General features: G+C 55.3%; 1 pseudogene; it reads right to left on the minus strand.

Moving 5' to 3' along the window:
* Positions 1-5028: 5028 nt before the first annotated feature.
* Positions 5029-5147, minus strand: LOC111742770 (annotated as a pseudogene).
* Between the last annotated feature and the right edge of the window lie 3216 nt (positions 5148-8363).

Below are 8363 nucleotides of genomic sequence, written 5' to 3' on the forward strand. Positions count from 1 at the left end.
GCTCGTTTTAGAGGTGAGAGGGCTGAGGCAGAGAGGGGAGGTGGGTGCCTGGCCTAGGCTTACACAGCCGGTGTCCGCACCACCAGCAGCTGCCCGGCTTTCCCGTGCCCTCCTGACCGCTGGACTATTCCACCTGTTTTTGAATGAGCGAATGAATGGATGCCTGAACGAAAGCGTGCCAGGTAGCTACAGACACACGCAGACACACGCAGACGCACGTAGACACATGCAGACACACGCAGACGCACGCAGACACACATACACACGCATACACACACAGACACACAGACACATGCATACGCACGCAGACACACACAGACACACATATACACGCATAGACACAGACACACAGACACACGCATATGCACGCAGACACACAGACACACATATACACGCAGACACACGCAGACACACGCAGACACACACAGACACACACAGACATATAGACACAGACACACAGACACACACATACGCACGCAGACACACACAGACACACATATACACGCAGACACACGCAGACACACAGACACATGCAGACGCACGCATACACACAGACACACACATATGCACGCAGACACATGCAGACGCACATATACACACAGACACAGACACACACATACGCACGCAGACACACACATACACATGCAGACACACGCAGACACATGCATACACACGCAGACACACACAGACACACGCAGACACAGACACACACAGACACACATATACACGCAGACACACGCATACACACAGACACACATGCACGCAGACACGCGCATACACACAGACACACATATGCACGCAGACACATGCAGACGCACGCTGACACACACAGACACACGCAGACACACATACACATAGACACATACATACACATGCAGACATGCAGACACACGGACACAGACACACACATACGCACGCAGACACACAAATACACATGCAGACACACGCAGACACATGCAGACACACATACACACGCATACACATAGACACACAAATACATATGCAGACACACACAGACACACATACACATGCAGACACACGCATACACACATACACATGCAGACACACAGACACATGCAGACACACAGACACATGCAGACACACGCAGATACACGCAGACACATGCAGACACACATACACACGCATACACATAGACACACATATACATATGCAGACACACACAGACACACATACACATGCAGACACACGCATACACACATACACATGCAGACACACATACACATGCAGACACACAGACACATGCATACACACGCAGACACACACATACACACGCAGACACACACAGACACACATATACACACAGACACACAGACACACACATATGCACGCAGACACACACATACACATGCAGACACACAGACACACGCAGACACACGGACACACGCATACACATAGACACACACATACATACACACGCAGACACACACAGACACACATATACACACAGACACACAGACACACACATATGCACGCAGACACACACATACACATGCAGACACACAGACACACGCAGACACACGGACACACGCATACACATAGACACACACATACATATGCACACACACACACACGCAGACACACGTGCTCAAGGAGAGCTTGCAGGGAAGAAGAGCAGATGGGGAGCAGAGCCATGGAGTAGCGAGACCTGGAGAAATTTAAACTCCAGAAAATTCTGCAAAGAAGAGAGCAGTGAATGAGCCTTAAACTTGGGTCGGACTTCTGTACGTCAAGAGAAAGAGATGGACACTTATGTCTGGTCTCTTTATTGTCGGATCGACGTAGTAATTGCTTTCATGCCTTGAAAGCTCTCCCTGCGCCCTGCACCCCACCTCCCTGATCTTCGGAATCCTCGCACCCTCTCAATGTCAGATCCCTGTCTGACCGGTCTTCTGGACGCCCCGCTGCTTTCGACTGCCGTCCACACGAAGGTCAGCCTCATCTGTCTCCTCTTCAAAGCCACAGAATCTTCCCTTGATAATGACCAAAGTTTCTAAGGCAAACATCGACCTATACTTATGGCGTCCACAGGCCCAGATCATGGAGGCCAGAAAGACCCGGAACTCCAGCCTGTGAGGTGGCTGAGACCCAGACCTAGACCAGACCCACGAAGGAGGGGGGTCAGCCGCAGAGGGGATGGCGGAGCTCGGGGCAGTCACTGTATCTGCTGGCTGCCTTCGCTGGAGGACTAGATTTCACTCGCTATCTGCACCGCTGATCTCTGGAGCACCCACTTCACCCTGGCGAGGGAACTGACTGCTTGTTAGTTTTGAGGCCCAGCCAACTGCAAGTCAAGAAAAGGCACATCCTAGCTTCAAAGGGCTGCTGAGGACCAAGGCTGGGAGCAGAGAGCCTGGCACCCCCCGTGGTGAATGCAGCTGCCTCGGGATCCAGCCTGGGCAAAGCAGGCCAGGGCGCTGGCCCGCAGGCTGCTGGGAGCGCTATGCTCTGGAGGGGAGATTTAACGGGAATTTACCTTCCTTATGGCCTCACCTTTCGGGAGAATGACCTCCGGAGTCTTTCAGGGGAAGCCCAGGGATAAAAGCCCTTTGGAAGAAAAATGACCCTTAAAAAAATGCACCCTCATCTTAGACACATGAGGACTTCAATAACGCTAGAGCACGATCTCTGTGCCTGGAACCCTGCTACGCACCTCACACGCATGACCTCGCCTGATGCTCAAGACACCCCCGCTGTAGAGAGCAAGACCCTTCTCATTACGGCACTGGGGAAACTGAGGCTCAGGGACGTTTTTCAAGTCACACAGCTAATAAGGGGCAGGGCCAGGAGTCAAACGTAGGCCTGACCCCAAATTCCTCGCTGTTAACCGCACGGGCGCCAAAACCCCAGGCTTTATTCTCCTCTGCTCACCCAGCAAATATTTCTTAAGCAGCTACTGTGTGACAGGCTCCGATGTAGGCGCTGGGGATTGAGCAGTGATAAACAAACAGCGTGCACTGTCTCAACAAAACGGAAAGAACGCTGGAAGGCAGACTATCCCCAGTTCACAGACGAAGCCACTGAGGCGAGCGTCCCTGGTCGTCTGTCTATGCCCAAATCCCTTGCCTCGTGTTTTGTCACTTGATGACTATTTCTTGAGAATCTACTGGGGGTCAGGCGCTGTCCCAGGCTCTGGCACCCCAGGGGTAACTGGACCCTCCATGGCCCCTGCCTTCGGGGAGTGTCACATTGCTCAGGTCTTCCTTGCCTGTGGCTGCGCCTCCGGAGACCTGAGCTGGAATGCCCTGTGCCCCTGGGAGGCCGAAGCCGTTTCCCAGACCAGCCCGAGACAGAAGGGACGAGGCCAGCGGTGTGTGAAATAACCGCGTCAGCTGAGGGCCGGGCTCCCAGGTGCCCTTTGTCCTCCCTCCCCGATGGTGACCCCCGACCCCAAGTGTGTGAGAAGGAGCCCAGGGTGGAGGCCAGAAGCCCTGAGTCTTAATGAGCCCTGTGACTTCCAGCCAGTCATCGAAATGGTCCAAGCGTCACTTCACGCACGCGTAAAATGGAAATAAAGCACTTGACGTGCTGGCAGATTTGCAGGACTGTGGTGAATTTAAATGGAATAATGTGATGTGAGCCTTTGTGCATTTATCTCCCGGTCCTGCATCCTACGTTGGCATCTTCCAGCTCTTCATCCTCCATGGCTATCTGTTTCAGAAAGGCTCTTGGAAATTCGTTCACGTGAAGGTAGAAATAACTGAGGACCTTCCAGGTCTTGCCTCTCGCAGGCCTGGAGGCTTTTTCATAAGGAAAAACTTCTGATTCTGGCCAAAATGGAATAAGAGGGGCCGGATTTACTCTCCTACCCGAAACCGTTAAAAAGTACCCTTACCGTACCCTTATATAAAACTCTACAATATTTAAGAGTGAAAACATCCAGTGCCCCATGAGGTAAAACTCCCAAAGTCTGCCACCCAATCGAAAGAATTCCGAGGGTGGGGACATCTGGGACTAGAACCGAAACCCGCTGCGGGCAGGGGCTTTGCCCGTGCTGCTCTCTGCTGTGTCCCCAGGGTTCAGAATCGTGCCTGGCACGTGGCAGGCACTCGACAACCGTTCGCTGCATGAGGAGTGAAGGACAGGGATGTCGGGTGGCAGGGAAGCCCATGGGAAGTGCCATTCTGGGCTGGGGTCCCGTCCAGAGCCCTCGACTATCAGGCCGAAAGCCGGCCTGACTCTCAGGAGATGGGACCCCAACACGGTGCGGCCCCCTGTCCTCACACGGGGAGGGAGAGGAAAGCTGTTACTCCGTGATAAGCATCGCTGCGAACGGCCCCTCCCCACAGGACCCCCTCCCTCCAGCCGACCTGTTTACTGGGAGATAGGGCCCTGTTTTCTCCACCCTGGGGGAGGCTGGAGTCAAGGCCCGGGGAGGGACAAGGGGTGTCAGACCTGGGGTGGCTGCGGGGGAGGATGAGCTCTGGAGGTGTCACCGTTTAGGTCGAATGAATCTGCTCCTTTATTGGTTAATTTCTCTACTCCACACAGAGCGATTTGGGTCGTGCCGTGTGCACGGCGGGTCCCGAGACAAAAACGAAAATCAGGGTGGAAAGTCGCCGTATTCGGATGGTTATTTCTAACGGCCGTGCAGGAGCGGCCGGAGCCGGTCTGCTTGGGCTCCTCACCTGCAGAGCAGCTGCGGGCAAGTTACCTCACCCCGCAGAGCCTCCCTCCACTTCCTCGTCTCTAAACGAGGGTGTCGTCACGAGTTAACACGTTTAAAGCCCTGAGAGCAGAACTATTTCCTTACCCTGTGTCCCGTCAAACACCTCCCAGCCTTTTGCTAAAGGGGGGTACGGTGCTGTGGTTAGGAGCTTCGTTGGAACCTGGGCACCCCCTTATTCCCTGTGACTCACCTTCTCCGAACCTCAGTTCCCTCATCGGGCTAGCGATGTGAAGTGGACTCCATGATGGCAGGGAGTTCTGTCCGGCTCACTCCTTCCGCCGCCCCGGGCCTTCAGCCCTGCCTGGACCATCAAACGCTTCTTTATCTTTTTATTTTTTTTCCACCTACGGCACCTGGTCTTCTTAGGTGGTCTCCCATCCAAGTCCTAACCACGCCCAACCCTGCTCTGCTTCCGAGATCAGACGGGATCCGGTGTGGTCAGGGTGATTTGGCCATAGAATAAACATTTCTTTAACATAGGAGTGAATATATAGTAATCTGACCCTCTACAGAATGGGCCTGGCCCAGTGAAAAATGAAAAGGGCCGGGGTGGAGGGACTTGCTGAAAATTATCAAGTATTTCTAAACAGCAATGGCTGAGCATATAGCCCAGGGTGGGGCCCTTGTACACGACCGCACGGGCCGCCCGCTCCACGAAGCTGGCTCTGATGACGATCCCTGTCCCCTCGTGGCGATATGAGGACGAAGTGAGTTAATGCACGTAAGGGAATTACTACGTGCTTGGCCCAGAGCAGGCCCTCAGCGTCAGCTGATACTACTCCTATCGTATTTCGTGCTCACCCACAGCCCTGTGAGAGCAGACAGGTGTTAGCCCACTGCACAGGTGAGGGAACCGAGGCTCCGGGAGGTGATTAAATGACTTACTCACGGTCTCGGTGGTTACGGGCGATGGGGTAGGATTTGAACCCCGGTCAGACGATGCTGACTCCACTGTGAGGGACTCGCGCATGGAGGATGGAGGAAGCCTCGGGGGGGCAGGGAGGTTCGGTCCTGGGTTTGCACAGCTGCCCCTACCTTTAGGGCTGATCGTCCGATTGTCTGGGGTTTGTTCCTGTCACACAGTAGAGAATCCATAGGCCTGACAGGCTCCTTAGCTCCTTAGTGTGAACCGTTCCCCACGGCACACTGAGCGGAGGGGGCTGCGGCCAGCAGAGAGCCAGGTGAGTCACCCCTGCCCGAGCCGGGCTCGGAGTCAGGACTGCGACCTGGGCCAAAGGGGCAGAGTCCAGGCCAGACACGAAGGCCCGGATTTACAGATTAAAATCCAGGCCCTGCCACTGACGGCCCCTGCCAACCTCGTCCCTTCCCCATGGTCCAGAGGCGACCGTGCCCCAGGCCTACCCACTGCCATGACCCCCGTGCCAACTTCCGCCCCTCCTGGGGCCTCCTGGAAAGCAGGTTCACAACCCCCCCAGACCCCCCAGAGCCTTTGCTGTTGCCGTTGGCTCTGCCGGGAACAGCCTTTCCCAGGCTCCTTCTCCCCCAGTCCAAGCCTGGCTCCAATGTCACCCCTGAACACAAACCCTCCCCCGTCATCCTTTCCAGAACGCCAGCTCACTCACACTCGCCGTGCGCCTCCTGCCCGGCTCGCCCCCCGTGCTGCTCCGCAGTCACCTTCCTTTCCGTCTGGCTTATTCGTTCACAGTCAGACGCCCTTCACTACCGCAGACACAAATAAACCCGAGGGCGGGCACCATGCTCACGGCTCTGTCCGTCACCTGCCACGGCGCGGCCACCATACGGCAGCGACTCGGTAACTATTTGTCGAATCAGTGGACAAATGGCTGTATGACATCAGGAGAACGATTTATGCTCTTTGAGCTTCAGTTTCCCCGTCTGTAAAATGGGATTAATACCTAGTTAAGATTAATCTTAACATGGATGTGTGGATTAAATAAGGCTGCCATTTGTCAAAGGGCTTAGCGTGTGCCGGGCACTGTACTGGATACAGAAAATCTGGCATCTAGAAAGTGCGTGATCAATGACAGCTGTTACTTACACCATTCTCATTGCTACTACCACTCTGCTTCACAGATCGGGGTCCCCGAATTGAGAGGCTGCACCCAGGATCCTGAGATGTCCCCGAAGAGTCACCATGGCCACTCAAAGCAGGGAGACACTCCCGGGGTCAGACGCAAACACAGCACTTTTGCAAAGAAAGCTCGCCTGAAATTCAGAGGGTTCTTCCTTTCTGGATCCTTCCGTTCGTTCGGTTCTCTCCTAACCATTCCATCCCGCTCCACCCCGCTGGGCCCCGCCCTTCCCAACCACACTCTAAGAATAAACCCCACACCCTGCGTGCCTTGGGTGTCACAGCTTCCTGCCCCTATGGTCACGGCTGCGTGGGCCCTGAGGGGTTTTCCAGCTCAGGGCAATGCTGGTGGGACTGGAGGCGACCGGGCCGGAGAGCAGCTGTGATGCAGGCCCAGAACCAGGAAAAACCCCAGGCGGGCGCCGGGGCGGAGGCCCCTGGGAGGGGAACCAGGTTTCTCCCAGGCTTCGCCCAGTGCCCGGGCTGGCGGAGGCTTGATGTCAGCACAGGCTACCCTGGCTGTGGGCCAAGGGCCTCCAGATCCTCCAGGCCCAGAACAAGAAGTTCCACTTAGTGTCTGGAAAAATCTATGGCCAGGCTGGATCCAAAGGGATTCCAGCCTAGGGACCCACCCAGCCCTGAGGGAGTCATGTTTTTCTACCTTCTCTTCCCCTTCAAACAGTCACCAAGGACTCTCCAGTGTCCTGCGCTCACCCTGGCAGCCTCACTGACACCACCCCGGTCAGACACCGTCCCCAGAGAGCTATTTCCTCTCCCGGTCTCTCGTCTAATCTCCACTCCTGATGTCTATCTACCTCTTCCACACCTGTCAAGGGGCCTGGTCTCTAGCCCTGTTCTGGTTCTCACTTTGAGCAATGTCCAGCCCTTCTCTGCGCCTCGGTTGCGCATCTGTAAAACGAGGTCCCAAATGGTCCCTTTCGGCTCCGACATTCCACCATCCAAAGTTTCGAGATGCAAGCACAAGGCTCCTTACGGGACCGTGTGCTCCCCACACGCACCAGGCCCCCAGGACCGGAGTTCACACAGGGCAGGACCCGCCCGGCAAGGATCTGAAAGGTCCCTGCCTGCCTTTCTGGCTCTGTGCCTGGGGCCTGGTCTCCGTGGAGTGGACAGAGGATAAGACGTTTGGAGGGCTAAAGGGCAAAGTGTCTAACGCGGAGCTTTCTCACATCATACAGGTGTGCATTAAAAGGAAGCCATCATGCTTTTGGAAGACGAGACCAAGACAGAAAATCTAAAGAAAAAGCAGCCGAGAGAGAACGCGTTCGGCAAACATCCGCAGCATCCTCTATCTTACAAATGTGAACATGGAGCTCAAGAACTCAGAGTTCAAGGTTCTTCAAGTGCAGGAGGCAGATTTATGAACCAATGTCCTTGTGATTTCTCTGGTCTCCAGGATCCACGGCCACTGTGTACAGTCGTACACGATGTTCACTGCACAAAAATGCTGGCTCAGAGTCAGTGGGGGCTGGAATTCAGACCCGGCCCCAGTCCCCAAGCAGGGGTCCGCAGGGCTGCGTCTTCCCCGAGCGGTGGCTTCGCCTCCTCCTCACGCATGCGCCGTGCGGGCGAGCTCGGGCCCTGCGGCAGCTGCGTTTGCCC

Source organism: Pteropus vampyrus, unplaced genomic scaffold (assembly GCF_000151845.1).
Source record: "Pteropus vampyrus isolate Shadow unplaced genomic scaffold, Pvam_2.0 Scaffold100, whole genome shotgun sequence".
In the NCBI taxonomy this organism is placed as follows: domain Eukaryota; kingdom Metazoa; phylum Chordata; class Mammalia; order Chiroptera; family Pteropodidae; genus Pteropus; species Pteropus vampyrus.